Genomic DNA, 17,663 nt, shown 5'->3' with positions numbered 1-17,663 from the left:
AATCTCGCCTGTGCTACTCAGACAGCCCTTTTCACCAAACCAAAACACCGTATTTAAACTTATGAAAGCCTAATGCTTTAAATTTTCGACTAAGTGATAAATGCATGCAAAACCAATCAAATAATTCAGGACCTAGATATTTAGAAATTGATCAAAAAAATGTCAGGAGTTCATGGAAAGTCTGACAATATTCTGAAATATGTCAAATGTGACTTATGGAAGTTTCTACAAGTTGTCCAGGAATTGTCAGGATTATATATATATATATATATATATATATATATATATATATATATATATATATATATATATATATATATATATGAATTTGTCAAGAGTGCATCATTAAACAACAAAATAATCTCAATGAATGAATAAACAAATAAATAAATAAAATAGAAAATAAAATCAAAAAAAATAATGAAAAAATAAAATAAGAATAAATTAAAACAAAAAATAAAAATATAAAATAAAAAGAATATAGAAAAAAAATGAAAATAAAAAAGAGATACCAGGGAATATTAAGAATTTGTCCTGTTCATGTCTGATTCTCTTCTAGAGCTGGAAATTTTCAGAACACTGTTGAGAAACCTGTAAGATATGTCAGGACTACATATCTAGAAATGTCTGGATATTTCATGATTTTTCAAGAGTTCATGTCTAGACATATCTCCAAATTGTCTGAGAATTGTCAGGTGCTTATGTCTTTAAATATCCTAAAATTGATCAAATATTGCAGTAATATTTCTGACTGGAAATACCTGAAAATATTTCGAAAACTGTCAGGAGTTCATGTCTTGACATCCCATGAGTTTGTCTCATAATTTTCCGTACACTGTTAAGAATTTTCACCAGTTAATGAACAAAAAGTTTGTGTTTCTATTGCTCTGTTGCTCTTTCATTGTTCGGCTCTGCCTGTGCAGATCAAGGTCAGTAAAGTTTGCCCTGTTGAACCAAAACTCCGCCCAAAATCACATTTGCAAACCCTGAGTTCTTATGTCTCTGGCTAAAACCTCTCATCTCTCAGTTGTTCATTGTCAGGCATGTGTTCTTCAGGCATCAACTGGTGCAGCGATAGCTTCCTGGCATCCTGGCTGCTCTTGGATCAAAGCATGACTAAGGCATGTGTTATGACACTCGGTGGTATTTGCATATTCATTTGTGACATTAAGAATTCCTCTCTGCTGCCTCAGGTGTAGCCAACTTCCTCATGAAACGCCATAAATACACTAAATACCCTCCTCATCTGCCTGCTAAGTGAACCTGACTGGGTGGCCCTGCTTGATAGTATATCTTAACCCCTTTTAGACGTTTCTTGAAAGAACGTCGAGGAGTTTTCAGGGCAGAGTGGCAGGGTGTAGGCACACACTGTGAGTCTGGCTCTGACTCACTCTGGCAGCGGCTTTAATCAGGGTGGAAAAGCTGCCGTGTTCTCATGCTATGTGGAGTCAAATACTCGCCCTGAGGTCTGCAGGGGGTCAACCGCGGAGCACAGGAATGGAGGGAGGTACAGAGGAAGTGAGAGAGAGGGAGAAATTCATGTCCTCTGACAAGTAAGCTGCCTAGAGGACACAGATTCCCCACGTCTCATCACAAAAGGCATTAATTGTATCAGAGCCAAAACATAATACCACTGTGTGCTGCAAAAAGTGTTGTGGAAGACTTCGAAGAAGAGTCAGAGAAGTTCAAAGAAAAGTTAGTTTTTTCTGACTTTTTAAAAGAAATTGTGAAATTCAACAAACCACTAATATCCAATAAGGACATGAGAGACAAAGAGTAAAGTGTGTCTTAAATTTAGCTAATCTTAAAACACAAACTTAACAGCTTTCTCTGTGGGGTTTGGGGCATAATAATGAACTATGTGACAATGTGTTGTGGATAAACAAAAGCAGTGGGAAGTGATCTAGCCGTTGGACAGGGAAAGGTTGAGCCACGGGTCATTTTACAGCAGCGGAGAGGAGCGATGTATCAAGACAGAGTAGAGGAGAGAGGGAAAGGAGGAGGGAGAGGCTGGAGCAGGAGACAGAACGTGAGCTGTTGCCCTCGGGTTTTGTGCACTCTGGGGCCTGTTGGCGAAGGCTGCGTTCAGGGTTACAGGTCTGGCCTGGAGCGCCAGCACTGTCACTGGGAATTACAAACAGGCAAAGTGTGTAACCTGCCAAAACGCTGCGGCAGAGAGCCTGAGGGACATGGAGCTCCTGCTGGCTGGCTGCATGCAGGAATCTCTGCCTGCGCTGCTCTGAGGAACAACAAACAGCGCACCGATTAGCTCACTGTCGTGCAGCTTCTCTGTAGCATGGATATCTAGCTGTTGTTGGTGAGTTAAGCTGAGTAAAGGGGTTTATCTATTTTTAAGCAGTTTAATAAAATCAAAACACATTTAATAATCTCACTACAGGAATGACTGATTTGGAACTAGCTGCTTAGAAGACTGTTATTTATATGATGTAATATAAAGAACATTTTTTTTTATTTAAATAAAGTAAAAGGAGTTTTACATGGCAACTTTAATGAAATGACAAGAGATCTATCAGTATTTAATTTTTCCATCGTCTATGATGCCGGATATTAACTATATTAACTACAAACCTTAGCAGCAAAAATGTGGGACACATCTTCTGGAACACATTCATTAGATTCAACAATCACACTGCTGTAAAATCTGTCATCCATAGTTGCCACTTATATTGAGTTAGCCATGGGCTATAATCATAATGCATGAGGGCTTTATAAAAAGGTACACAAGCAAGTCTTTTTCCTTATTGTCAAAAAATTCCAGAAATCCCAGACCCAGATACATCTTTATGTTCTGAACAACGATTGAAAAACGAGCCACAAGAGTTTAGAATACACTAGACATTACTGTCTTAAAATCTCCTGAAATTTTCAAGGAAATGAGAGGAGTTCATGTCACAAAGTCTCTGGATACTGTACAAAATATTACAGAGTTAATTTATGTAAAAATCTCAGGAATATTCCCCAAAATTCCCAAAACCATGACTTTATTTTTCTGAAAATTGTCTGAAATTTGTCAGAAGTCTATATCTTGAATTATCTGGAAAATGTCTGATATTTATTAAAAGTCACTGCCCAGAATTCTCTGGGCACAGAAATTTGACTGAAATTTGACTGGAGTGCATGAAGAATAAAATATGTCACGAAAGCATGTGATCTTCTGGAGATTGTCTGAAATTTGACCAGTTTTTGTTTAAGCCTTGAAGTCTCTGTGAACATTTACAGTTTGTCACGTTTGTATTTTTTAAAGTTGTCTGGAAGTACTTTGGATATTCTCTTGTTTATGTCTTAGTTTAAGTTTTAAAAGTCCAAGATTTGTCAAGGAGTATCTGGAAATTTTCATTACCTTTCAGGATGTTTTTAATTTATTAACATCTCTTTAAATTGTCCAAAATGTGAATGGAGTGAATTAATATCTTCATGTAACTTATAATGACGCCATCACAAAATTACTTCAGATAGGGAAAGAGAAAAGCTATAGCTACAGAAAAATTGGTTAAAATACAAGATGAGTCCTCAGCCCGAGAAGAGGAAAGCGCTATCATTTATTATGTATTATGAATATGAATGTGTTTGATGCTTCAGATTTCAATAAATGAATTTATCATTTATAACAATGGATAAAGGCATCCCAATCCCAGTTCAGTTAGGGTCCAATAGTCATGTTTCTGTCTTTCTCTGTCTATTGTGCCCTCATAAATCCTTTGTTTTGTATCTTGTCTTTTATGTCTGAGCCTTGAGTCTGTAATTGAGATAAATTTAACTGAATGTTCCATACATTAAAAAATCTTTCCTCTGAATAAAGCAGAACCTTACTCGTGATCTTTACTGAGTGTTGCAGCCCTGAAGGTCACCATAATACTCACACAGCTGCCTCACATCATGTGAACATTAAGACACTGAAGGCATGCGTCAAAGATGACCTGGCCTATATGTCACAGGCTTCAGACGGCTCGCTTTGATATCCAGCGCTGTTAATCTCAGTGAGCTTCTGTCTGTGTCTGTGATAATCGTTAGTAAAACAGAGCCCAGGGCACAGATCTGCCCCATTCATTATAAAGTTTCATCAATTAACACTTGGCTGCCTGCGGGTTCTTCTGGAAAACACTCGGAGCATCTATGAAGGCTGTATTTCTGCACGCTGGTTACTGATCTGCTGCACATCTGACACTCACAACTTAGATTCATTTACAGAAAATACAGCTGCTGTTGTACTATTGACTTGAAGAGCAAGTAGGGATGTATAAAAAAATATATGTTGAGGGATTTAAGAAATGCAGAGGAAGAGTTTTACCCTGCCTCACACAAAATTTACATTTATCTATGCTTTCACACATATATGCTAAAGATTATTCATTTATTTCTGCCCCTTTCTCTGTCTCTTGTTGTTTTTTTTTAAATAAAAATAAAGGTGCAAATGTCTTACAAATAGCTTTATTTATATATATTTTGTAATCTTTAGATAGTCCATTACTTCAGTGTCTGCTTCTGTATCCTGATGTCTGCACTTGAGCCCTTCAGTGACTAAACTGGAGAGAAAGAGAGCCCTCTGCTGTCAGTTACTGCAACTAATCACCAAACCTCTTCAGCTTTGCAAGGAATTTCCTCCTCCTGCCATATGCATCATCAGTGCACTCCAAACATCTCTGCAATTTTAAGATAATCTGGAGTCAATATTTTAAAGCTGATTTATTGTAAGGTGAAAATAAGAGAAGAAAAAGTTTGATTTAAGAATTTCCAAGTGTCACTGTGGTGTGGGGATAAAATGTTAAAAATATCCGCTGAACTATGAACTGATTGAATGTGACTCTCTCTGTATGACACATTGAACAATAGTGATGGGAACATAAAAGACTTCAGCAACAAAAGCTGGTTTGGAATCCAGCAGGTTAAAGATGCAGGTTAAAGGATTTGGAAAGTACCTGCCTTCTGTCTGTCTTTATACTGCTCTCACACCCACACACACACACATACACACACCCACACAGACACACACCAGCACACAGTGACCCCGTCTGTTGGCTTTGTGACCTGTCTATTGTCATGCATACATGGTTGGGCAGGGCTGCTATATGCAGACAACATGCCAAGCTAAGTGTCGGGTGTGGTGAGGTCACAAAGATCAGCATCTCCTTTAATTACCCTCGACCCGGTCATTCACTGATATTTTGACTCACGTGTGTGTGTGTGTGTGTGTGTGTGTGTGTGTGTGTGTGTGTGTGTGTGTGTGTGTGTAATGGGAGTGGTATATAACTCTCTTTTATTACAAGGGGCTGTTCAGGCTGCATTCATTTCTGCATTCCAACAACAACAACAACAACCTTACAAGCAAACTTCGAAATTTGAATAATTACGTCAAATTTTGTCTTTTTTTTTTCTTTTTCCTAAAATACAAACTCCAACAGCCCTCAGACTCCTGCCTAAGGGACCTGGTGCTTTCACAGCTCATACACCACAAGAGGGAACTTAATGGCTCTCCTTACCTCATACTTTCTCTTAGTGCTCAGAGGCACAAACACGGGCCTTGTGAACATAACAACACTTACTTACAGCTCTGTGCTAATTGTTAAGTCTGTTTGGCTTCAGGTGGATGTTAAAAAAAAGATTATAAATTCTATTTTTAATATCACTGCAGTAAACTGAATATTTTTTCAGCTATTTTTATTTTTAAAAATCAGATTCAGCATTTTTGGATTGTTAAAAGTAGGAAAAAGATCCAACATGTTTCATTTATTTATTAATTTTTTTTCTTTGAATTTTATTGTGTGTTTTTCCTCCACTTTCCTCTCCACCCTGAGGGCTTCACCTGCAGAACCTGCTCTGTCAGCAGGCCACAGGAGAAAGATTTATGCACCGCGGTATCACAATAAAGCTACACCTTCAAAGACACTTTCTTAGTCTGCGTGGTCAGCAGCTGCAGCACTGTAAGTGAATATGATGATAATTTTGTGCACATCCTCTCAGTGCTGGAGTAATGTGGTCACATGCATGCTGAAAAGAAAGAAAAAATCAGTCTTTTAAGTTATGCTAACTTTGTACAACACAACCCCCCGACTGTGTCTGTCCACGAGCAGACCAAACTAAACGAGAAAGGACAGAGCACAATTGGAATCAGCAGCTTCCTTTGTCTTCATGCACGGCCTCTCATGAGCGAATACTCATCTGGTTATAGGATTGCTTTGAAATTTAAATACATAATATGAACATTTCAAAAAAGCAAAGCACAAGAAAGACTACACTGTGAAGGAAAACAATAGTCTCCTATACGCAGATTTCCAACCGTCACTGTTTTAGGTTTGCATTTGCCACAGTTATAAGTCCAAAACTGGTTGTGAGGGTGGGTAGGAAAGAATCAAGTTCACCCATTTTGTTTTAATCAGGCAGATGGAGAGATGGGTGAGTACGAATAAGGGAGAAAATGACACGTTTTATCTTCTTTCCTTGCAGATGCTCTCATGAAACTGTTCTTTTGTCCTCTTTTTTTTAATGTCACATCTAATCAGCATTGTCAAGCGAATGCACCGCAGCTAGATACAATCCCTTTCAGCTTTTGTTTACCGTAAACAACATGATAGGCATCGCAGAGGAAAAAAGCCCCGGGGCAGGAGAGTGTAGGGTTAACAAAGAGCAAACCACTCCAAACATTGCTTAAATTACGACTAAATGACCTGCTGAATACCTGTATGACTAACAGCCAGGGTATGGATGTGGGGGTTTGTTCTCTCGGCATTAGCTCTTTGTTGTGCGTGTGTCATCATATGCTATTACTTACATGCAGAAAAAGAGCCAAAATTTGCAAAAACTTAACTCAACTCTATGTGTGTAACACATTTGATGCAAAAGTGCAGCATGCAAACCCCAAATTTGCTAAATTACATCCAATTTTGTACAACTAAAATGTTACAAATTAAAGCAGTTAAACGTTATAAATGAAAATCACTCATCTCCAGGGCTGAATTAACATTTTGAAACAGCAGTGAACTCTTGTAAATGAGCCAGAAACTCAATAAATCCTCGGCCCCCTCCTGAGTCTAGCCCACCTGTAGGCCATCGCGTGACTGGCTCTCTTGCTGCACAAGGACTGATTGACAGGTTGACTGTGTGGATGCTCAGTGCAGTCAGGAGATATTTACAATAAGTTAGATCTCTGTGAGAATCCCATCAGCCCGAGCCTCCTTATCTCTCTGAGTGATTGGCAGCGCGGCCCCGAGGCGAACCAGGAAGAAAACTGCAGGTCTGTGTGAGTCACCAGAACAGACATACAGGAGATTTACTGACTGAAGGGTTACCATTTCAGTTTGGGAAGATGCTCACAATGTCAACACATAATGGATTTACTGATCAGGATATATGTATACCTGAAACTCATGAAAGGGGGTTTCTAACGCTATAAGTCACAATTCTTTGTGTCTGCCTCTGCCTCTGGTGTTTGGGGTTTCTGTTGACATCAGTAACAAATGCATCAGGGTCATAAAATCTTTTTTTTGAAGACCATAAAATTTGCTTTGGTTTTGGTCATTAGTGGAATGGGCTTGGGAACCTCCAGCTATCTGACAGAGACATCAGAAACATCAACTTATAAGTGACTTGTCATTTATAACAGTTTTTCAACACTGTCTGAATTTTCAAGAGAGAGTGGTGAATATTGTTTTTCTACATATTTATAATGGTTTGCCTATAAATGATTAAAAACTGATAATTATTAAAACTGATGAGCTCACAAACTTATAGAATCTCACATGGCTGAAGTTTTAAAAAAGGACAACGTTACTAAACACCAGCACAACAGAATTTATCCTGTTTGTTTCCTTTAGAAGAATAAACTGAAAATGAGGATAATATTTTGTGCATTGAAGCCTAAGCGTTTTTTTTCTTCACTGTTTATCAAAAAGCTGTATTATTCAGTTATTTCTTTACATGAGTGCTTAAATACCTCACCATTTTTTTAAGTTCATAAACTGTATAAAGCGTTGCTGTAGAAGGGAGAAACCAATAATTTTAACTACAATTAAAAAAGAAGTTGCTAAAATTTCTGAATAGATATTTGACTTCTGTAGCCATACCTTAGGGCCTAATAAACCCATAAAAACTGGGAGATTAATTAGGATGACATTTACACAAAAAGGAGCAATTGATCGCAGACTAAAATGTTCGCCAGCAGCCTGTCTTAGAAAGGTTATTTCAAGATAGATACTGAAGAGAAAATGAACAAGTAAGTTTTAAGCTTTAATAAGTTATGTTTCTATATTTTTCCCTTAATAATCAGAAAGCAACAGTTATGTTACTTTGAAAGTGCTTAGCTGCTTAAAAAAGGAACTAAAGTGAATTTATTTTGGAAACCTGCTCAGTGGAAGGTTTTGGTTTGGTTAGGAACTTTGTGAGGTTAGAAAACACAGGTCTGAAGGATCCTCAGCTTTGTGTGTTTATGGTACCAGGTATTATTTTTCCCAGGATGCTGCTGTGCTAACATGAGTGTAACCACGCCCAAAGAGGATGTTAAATCTCACGTAGTCCTTGTCTGTTTGACATAAAGTCAGGATAAACAGAGTTTTGTAATTTCACAGACGTTACTTGGGAAGTAACAAGATAGAGTAACACAAAAAGCTTCTTGGGGCTGTAAATGATGAAAGCCAGGATTCTGTAAGAAAACTGAAGCGTCACCTGTTCTGTGAGAAATGTTAGAGCAAGCTTAATAAGCTGCTATCAAACTAAATGCAAAGAGAACAAGAACATATGATAGTGCTGAAATCAATTGTGACTTCTGTCTTGTGTTAGAACAGGGAGTGTGTGTGAGCTTGTAATCACAAGCACAATGTATTCACTCTTGACTGAGTGTGTTCCTGGGTGCAGCCTTTACACCGTTATGATTCCTCTTCATCTCTTTTAATTACAGAGACAGCAGGTTAGTGTAACAGCTGTTGACAGAGTACAGTGGAAAGCTAAGCCAGAAGATTCCCACTGAAAATGAGCTGCGCTGGTGAGAAGCCAAAACCTGAGCAGGGCGGCGAGGCAGAGGAAGGATGAAAACGATCTACGCCCCGAGGCTCTGCTGCTGCCATCTATGACTTATTCACTCAGAGCAATTAAGCAGCTCTGGATTCAGCAGCAGGAGTCACATTCTTCAGTACAAACAGAGAGCCAGAGAGGGAGAGAGAGAAATGAAGAGCACTAAACACTGCAACATGTCAAAACTGGAGCGGCTTCAAACTGAAAGAGCGCAGTTAAAAGGGACAGTCAGTAACCTGCATGCCTGCTTTCTCTTTTATCTGCCAATTCATTTCACAAGCATAAAGAACACGACTGTGAACTTTGCATAAGAACATCAAAGCTTCTTTAATTGCTTGAGTCAATCATAATAATGATAATCATCAACCAGAAAAAACATGGGAGGATTCATTTGTATTTGGCAATTTGACTATTATTCTCAAAAAAGACTGAATAATAAAAAATATACATAACAACGATAATAATTGCGCCATTAATAATAAGGGGAAGCTTATTGTCCCCCTTACTTCTCCGGTTTAGGGACTCAAACAGATTTGAGAAAAGGATAAAATTTGAACTACACTGATCCACTTTGAAAACTGAAATTTAATGCTCTCTGTGTTAATTAATACGACTGATGGTCGCATGAGAGCAGCATTTAAGACACATTGCCTCAGGTAAAATTAAGAATACATTGCATTGAGTTGGTTTGATTTGTGGCATATATTATTGTAATGTATCAGGGTTCGTTACATAGTGACATAGTTTTATATTTAGTTGTGTTTTGTAATGCTTGTAATACAGTTGTATCATATCATATCATATATAATTTCATATCATATAATATCATATCATCTCATATCATCACATTGTAACATACCATACCGTACCAAACCGTACCGTACCGTACCGTACCGTACCGTATGAAATGTCAATTCATATTGCAGTCTATCTAATCTTGTATTGTATTTTTATGTATCATTCTAGTGTATCTTATCGCAACTGTATTACATCACATTGCACTGTTCAATATCTTAGTATCGTTTTATATTATTTGGTATCATATTCTTTAGTATTGATCATTATTGTTTTGATTTAGTAATCTTAAATAATTGTCCATCTTCCCAACTGTATCAGTTTAAAAAATCACACTAATTATTGACTGATTGATTTTTCATTTTATAGAAAAGAAGATGACATGGAAGTGCAAATAAACGGCATTTTCTCCAGTCTCTATTCGAAGCCAACTCCAAAGAACCAGAAGCCACATACACACCCATTCAAAAAAGCCTAGCAAAAAATAAATGTGTTTAATGGTTGCTGTTGCAGAGGATGTTTAAAGCCTGTTGTAACTCCACATCTTTTTCTCCAGCTAGGCTGACAGAAAGTTAGGTTGAGTCTTTGCTTCCATTATGGTGACATCCAATGATAGGCTCCAAAATTTTACATTATAAACAAATGGATGATGTCACCAAGACTGGGTCCATTTCTAATACAGTCTGTGATTATATGTATCTTATTGTGATGGATCTGATCGACCTTTTTGCATCATTAGATTTTGTGTTGAATCATTTTGTATCATGTTGCAATGCGTCATATCCATGGACTGTATAAAACATGGACGTAGTCTTGCCGACGTCACCCGTCTGTAACTGAAATGGAAAATGAAGCACATCGGCTATAGCGGCCATATTGGTGATGGCAAGGGCATCGCCTACTGCCATAGGGTGCATGTCAGTCACGTGACCCTCAGCTGTGCCTCTTAATGGGGGAGCTCGCGATCTTAATATCCTCTGAACGGCCGAGTTGAAAAGAAATTCACCCCCCGTACAGTGGGTGCCGGTAGTAAAATTAGCAACTCAGACAGGAGACGTTATTTGAACCAGGCTGTAAATAGATTAATTTCTGCTTTGAAAATGGCTTTTTTTGGCTTGGTGTGTATGTGACTTCCGCTACTTCCGGAGCCAGTCTCAAGCGAACACTCGAGAAACAGCAGGTTTTAGCACTTCTGCATTGTCTCATATTCTCAGACCGGAGGTTGCCGCTTGGTCATATCGTATTGTGTCATAACGTATCCTGTTTTTCAAACTGTGTCCTGAGATACTGTACCATATCATCTGCTACCCTTTGATGTCATATGTTTTTACATGATATATTGATTGTGTTGGATGAGATATCTTCAGGAGTTGCAGGACATTTTGCAGCAACTGTCAAAGGAATCAATAAGTGTTGAAGCGATTAGTACTTTGGTGCATTCCAGCTTTTCACTCTCTCTTTGGGCTCTAGTTATCAGCTTCTGTAAAATCCCTGGTAAGGAAAACTGCCACCTGTATTACTTTCCCCCTTATACAGCTGAACCGTGCATCCCTTGCACTTTTGTATCTCTATTTGGTTTCCTGTAGTTATTGCTTCCTTTAGTTTAGGCTTTTGTGCTACCTAAGAATCTTATATAGCATTTAATCTTTTGGTGAGTGGAATTCAAGTTTGCTTTGTAAGTACCTTATTATTCCAGCTTTGTGCAGTTAATTGCACATCACCATAGTATACAAATCTATTCACCATTCTTGCTGAAAATATCTGGACTGATTGAAAGTAATTAAATTAAAGAAGCCACTCAAACAACAAAAGACAAACTCCTGTTCTGTGGACCTTAAATTGTTTTTTCAACCTGGGTTTCACATCAAACAAATCTAAATTAACAACTAATACTTCAACGGGCGCTTGTGCAGCTTTGAGTCTCGACAGACAAACTGACAGATTCAGCAGGGAGATAGTGAAGAGAGTCTTAAAACAATAAAATCTTTCTCACACTTCTGGAGAAACTGCACCCACCTCCAGTCATCTGTCTCACACCTTTCAGTCTCTCCTCTGACAGGGTCAACGCTCAACCCTGCAGGCACACTGGATTTTCTATCTGCACTACCGACAATGCGCTGCAAATGAGAATGTAATTATTTAATTTCCTACCCACCTGTAACTGTTCATCACATGGAGCCTGATGGAAGGTGAAGGAGTCAGTGTCATCAGTGTCCAGTCTGCTGTCACATCTGTCCAGAAACAGATGAGCAGGCTGTTAGCCACATGATCACCTCAGGATAATTAGTCTTCTTCAAATCTCCAGCAAATCATTTTTTGTTTACTGCTTTCACATGTAATGTGTAGTCAAGTTAAGAAGCAATTAATTTTGAGGAATGTTTTCAACTATGAAGACAGGAGCTACATAGACACATAGACATACATTTAATATCACAATCTTACTTAGATCAAAGAGGTCTAAGATTAAGATTAACGGCCTGTGTCCAGTATCGTCTCACCTCACCAAACAACCAAACAAAACCAAAATTAAGAAAGGGCAACATTTCCAAAATTATCTTTGACAACTAAAGAAGGAAATTGATCTTCTCCCCTCGTGAGGTTAACCTTATACACCCCGAATTTCCAGGTTGCTGCAACTAATTCCAGGACACAATTCCTTTTGTTGTTTTTTACATTTATTTTGTGAAATGTGTGTGAATAAAGGCAAAACTTAAGAGAGCCAAACAGACTGAATGTTATCTACAAAGTTAAGCAGAAATGCTGCAAAAAACCTTAACCTTAACGTAACATTGCCAATTATGTTTTATTAATAGTAGGGTAACAGGTGATACCAGTGGGAAAAACAAGTGATTAGTGGAAACAGGCCCTAAAATGGCTAAAATAGGCTTTTAGAAACCTAGATCCCTTCCCAGACCTTGTAATTGTGTCAACATAATATCAGATATTGATATGATTGAACATGATGAAGATTATTTCTTAAACTACCTGTGGTAACAAGGGACGGGGTAAGTGTGTGAGTTTTTCACCGTCCAGTCATAAAAAAATAATTGGAAGTCCCATGTTTGTTAAGTCCCATGTTCAAAGTATCAGGTATTGAAAACATGATTATCAGTCCTTTGATAATCTGTGTTCTCGACATCTGGATGTCCTATTGATTGGAGGAGCTGGAACTGGTTGCATGTGTATGCAAAAAGCTATTATGAAATGAACTGAAAAGCACTTTGTAACCCAACTTTAAGTATTTTTTTTAATATTTGTTCATGAATTTTGGCTTTTATTTCCACCTTTTAATCGTGTGTTAATGTTTCATCATTTGCTGTTAATGCTTATGGAGCTAAACAGATGTCTTTCAAAACGTTATAAGCCACTCCCACACAGTCCTAATCAAAGGTTATCTTCAAGATTCAAGGAGACGACACCAATCTGTAATGTCCATAAATACCAATGATGAGTTTTGAACAAGAAATTTTATTTTTGTAGTGAATAGTCATGTATCAGAGTGCTGACGTAATAACTGCCCCTCTGTTTCTCTCTTTGATGAGGGTGTCATGCCGTTGACACTGATGAATGAGCGGGCAGATCACTGCAGGCCAGCTTTGAAATGTCACTCTTACTCTGTCTGTGACACGCCTCACCTGTCTCCCTTTCCCTCGGTCTCTCTGTCTTTCTGATGTTTGACATGTACCATGTGGAAATGCCAAAACGGTGTCGAGCTTATTAAGACAAAGTCATGCTGTTTTGAGATTTTCCTTCCTGGGTTTAGTCATTAGACTTGAAAAACCTATGAACACTGAAACGCTCCAAATAAGTGACGAATCAAGGAAAAAGCAAAGACAGTGAGGCCCTATTCACATGGATGAATGGGTAATTGAAAACATTGTTTTGCTCTACAATTTGGCTTTTTTACCATGAGTCATAGATAAAAAGCATATTATTATTATTATTATTTATTTATTTTTTTAATCTTTTTTTTTTACCAGGAACCATTTACTTCCAAGAACTTCTATTTAAGGAACTTAATGTCTTTTTATGCCTGGTTGGTTCATACTTCTGTGTTAAATTTTTGAAGCCTACATCGTCATTTTGCGTAGCCTCTGTACCTACAAACTAAGCGGCCTACATAAGTATAGCTATGCTTTGAAACCACGCAAACTACAAGCCCTATGATTGGTCTACAGGGTGGGATTGTATTTCCTCTATTTGCAGCATTTCTGGACTCACTATACTACATTTGTATGTTTCATCTCCAACCTCTCCTCTCTATTCTTGTTCGTAAAAGTGGCTGTATGCAACAAAAATCAACTTTGATGCAACATAATACACTCAAAATCACCAAGTGGAAGCAAGCAGAAGTGTAGCGGGTCAAGGGATCTGACAGGTATATCCAGACGCCACTGCCACTGCCTTAGTGTGTTTCAGTGGAGTGACGTGGTGTGATGCAGACAAATGGACACAGAAGCATGTTGTGATCATGACCATAAGTAGGTTGGTCTCTGAGGCAACGGGTCAACACAGAAGTAGAAAACAGGGTTTAAGTCCAGTAAAGATTATAAAAACAGGCTAGTGAAATAAGAAGAAGCAATGAGAAGCCTTGTTTCTAACAACTTTCATATTCATCCTGAGCTCCTGTGTCTTTAAATCTTCTCCTCTACACCATGCAACATCTCCTCCCTGAGTATAGCCCAGGGTCTGCCAGGGTCAGGAGGCCTTTGCAAATCTACATGATGGGGTTCTGTAGTCTTTAGGGGCCTGACATGTGTCTAATTCAATTTGAAAAAGCTACGGGGGTCAAAGCCCCACAGACTCGTGCTCGATAATGAGAGACCAATGATGCCAGACAGGGAGAGCACACAGATCTGTCTCTCTCCATCTCTATTAACTGTCACACTGTTAAGTACATTCACCGACGGCTATGGACACACTGTCACTATGTGTGTATTTGTGTGTGAACGGTTGCTGGTGTTACTAGCTCCCTAAAAACTTCCTCTTTTCACTCACAGCTTTCACTAAATTAGCTTTTTTTTTGTCAATAAACAGTTAATTCAACTATTTGATAAGTAGAATTGCTTTTTTTTTTCAATATTCAAGTTCTAAAAAGTCACATTTTTCTCACTATACTTCAAGAGAAAACATACAGTGTATGCGCAAATCTGTCTGTACACTTTCACACATTTCAAATCCCGCCAATCCATAAACACATAGTCACATGTTTAATCCCTGCAACATCCAAAGCACGCTTCCTTGTCAGATCCTCAATAATAAAAGCAGACTGGGTGATGAAACACACGTAATTCATAGCTGCACACTGTGATATCAAACATCATCAAAGCAGAGTCTGCAAGCTGGAGATGATCCAAGATTATGTCATGGAGACGAATAAGCCCCCGGCTGATTCGACTGAGAGGTTGTTGGTGGCAATCAATAAGAATGTCACAGGTTACGTTTAGAAAATATGAGGGGAGCTAATTAAAGGTGTTAGAGGGAGGCGGGACCATGAGAGGTGCTGCTGTCAGACAGATGACAGGTATTTGCAACAACATTTCTCAGGCGCTCTGGCATCTAAGGAGGAGAAATGAATGAAACTCATTAACACAGCACTTTAATAAAGACACACATGAGAGAGATGGAGAGCCTCCCAGACTATATCCAGGGTTTAAATTTATGTTTTGCTGCATGTGGTGCTGTTTGCTTCACTTCTTTTTTTGTCATTGAAGACACATACTTTGTTGTAGTTCTTTCTTGTGCGCAATATCCTGAAAGATCCTTTGAATCATCCTACTGTTTGTTTGGTTGGGAAAAAGAGATTATAATGTAATGTGCGTCACGTTTATTCAAAAAGTTTCCTGCAGCCAGCTGGCAGTAACAAAGAAACAAACCAGAGCCACACAGTGGATGTAGCCTGGAGGTTAGAGAGGAACAATTGGAACCAAAGTCACTGGCTTCAGTCCTGGACTGGTTGCGAAATACAAAGAGGTTAGAAAAAACACTTCATAGTGATGGTTTGAACGGAGATCTTGACCCTTAAGAAGACAAAGCAAAGTGTTCGCTTTGGCTTAAACTTTCACAATACCTCACATTGAGGGATTCAACAGAAACCAACCTGTATGATGAAGAAAATACCTGGATGGATAATTTACTGACACATTATTGGTATGCCCAGATACATTTTTTTTTCTGTTTAAGATAATTTTCATATCAATATTAATAACTTTACTTGTATAGCACATTCAAAAAATATTGGTTTAAGTTTTTAAGTGTTTAAACAAGAAAAGTATTTCAGAAGTAAGGAAGAAAACAACAACAACAAAAACAACAGAAGGGCAGCAATTAAGTAATCCAACGCTTAAACTTAATCATTGTGAGTAATCCCAAAGGAAACACATACAAGAAAGATATAAAAAAAGTGAGAAAGGTGAAAACAAAACAAATAAAAAATGAATGAATAATATATGATAATAGATACACAAAACAGATAAACCGGTATAAGAAAATAAAAACATGTTAGGTCCAAATCCGTCAATAAACAATAACAAGATAACCACAATTTTGCACAACTAACCACTTAATTACTGTTGTGCATCAAAAAGGCATAATATCACCTAACAGAATGTTGCTTATGTCATCTCACAGCCCATCTGCTATCCTATGTTGATGATATATATACTGTGAGTCTACAGGGGCCAAGTCCACTCATAGGAATTACCAGTTTAGTAAGTTGTTTGTGTTGTACAACTCCAAGTTCAAACTTAAGTTTCTGCCATGCAAATGTTTTGTCCACAGGCAAGGTGAGACATTACTGTTTGCTCAGCTTAAAAAATAGAATTAGCCTCATCAGGATATGTCTACAAAAATAAATGCTGTCATTTATTTGTTCAGTACATCCTTAGGGGTGCAGTGGGAGTTCATCTGTTTTTAGTGAGTCTCAGTTTTTCTGTTAACAGTGAGTAAAAATCGAGTATTCACTCAGGATTAGTGATTTCTAATAATTTCCAATTTCTAAAAGCATTTTTTTAGGAAGTTAGGAGAGCAAAGAGTGTATAAGCTTGTGAAAGCCAGCATCAGGTATACACCTGATCAAAATTTTAAGACCAGTTGAAAAATTGCACAAATTATCATTTTGCACTATGGGTTCTTAGGGAAGGTTCTAACTAGAGTCATAATACAAAATGAAGAAATGAAGATGAGACAAAAAACAATTTGAGAAAGCAATTTCTAGAAAACATCAAAGTGAAATAGGCTGTTCAGCAACAGATCGAAAGTTAAGGGCCACAGTCTTAAAAAGCCAAAATCAGTGCAGAAATGAAAATTAACTGTCATTTTCTCTCAGGTATTCACACCACCATGACCTCTTGATGGCAAAGGCAAAAAAAATCTTTCTCCCTTTGAACGTGGTCTGATTGATGAGCTGGATAAACAAGGCCCCTCGCAATGCGCCATCACTGCTGAGGTGGGATGTAGTAAGACAGTCATTTTGAATTTCTTAAAAGAACAGAGGAGCTCATCACTGAGGTTTTTGTTTTTTTAACTTTTAGTTTTCTAGTTCTTGGGGGGCCTCTGTGTGTGTGTGTGTGTGTGTGTGTGTGTGTGTGTGTGTGTGTGTGTGTGCGTTTTTGTGTGTTGGTGGGGTAAACTATGGTCTTTATTTTTTGATCAGCTGATGAACACCTTATTTCAGCTTAGTTGTTGTTTGCATAAATTGCTCACTCTGCATAGAACCTTCTTAAGATCTAACTGTGCAAAATGTAAATTCTTGCAACAGGTCTTAAAATTATGATCAGATTTGTATTTGTTTTGAGGGGTGAATAAGCTCTCCACATTGTAATAATAATAATAATAATAATAATAAT

The 17,663-nt window shown here is 37.9% G+C and overlaps 1 long non-coding RNA gene across 2 annotated transcripts in view; it reads right to left on the bottom strand.

Annotated features, from left to right (window-relative positions):
- LOC141796411 (uncharacterized) overlaps window positions 1-17,663 on the bottom strand; it is an 86,914-nt gene that overhangs the window by 32,295 nt on the left and 36,956 nt on the right. For both annotated transcript variants that reach the window (XR_012598890.1, XR_012598891.1), the window contains exon 3: window positions 11,972-12,047. This is a non-coding gene — a long non-coding RNA (uncharacterized LOC141796411). The remainder of the gene's footprint in view (window positions 1-11,971; window positions 12,048-17,663) is intronic.

The sequence above is a fragment of the Halichoeres trimaculatus genome, unplaced genomic scaffold, assembly GCF_033239565.1.
Source record: "Halichoeres trimaculatus isolate MK-OKI-2021-1 unplaced genomic scaffold, fHalTri1.1 fHalTri1_scaffold_1, whole genome shotgun sequence".
Classification (NCBI taxonomy): domain Eukaryota; kingdom Metazoa; phylum Chordata; class Actinopteri; order Labriformes; family Labridae; genus Halichoeres; species Halichoeres trimaculatus.
This window is presented reverse-complemented; position numbering and strand designations above follow the sequence as displayed.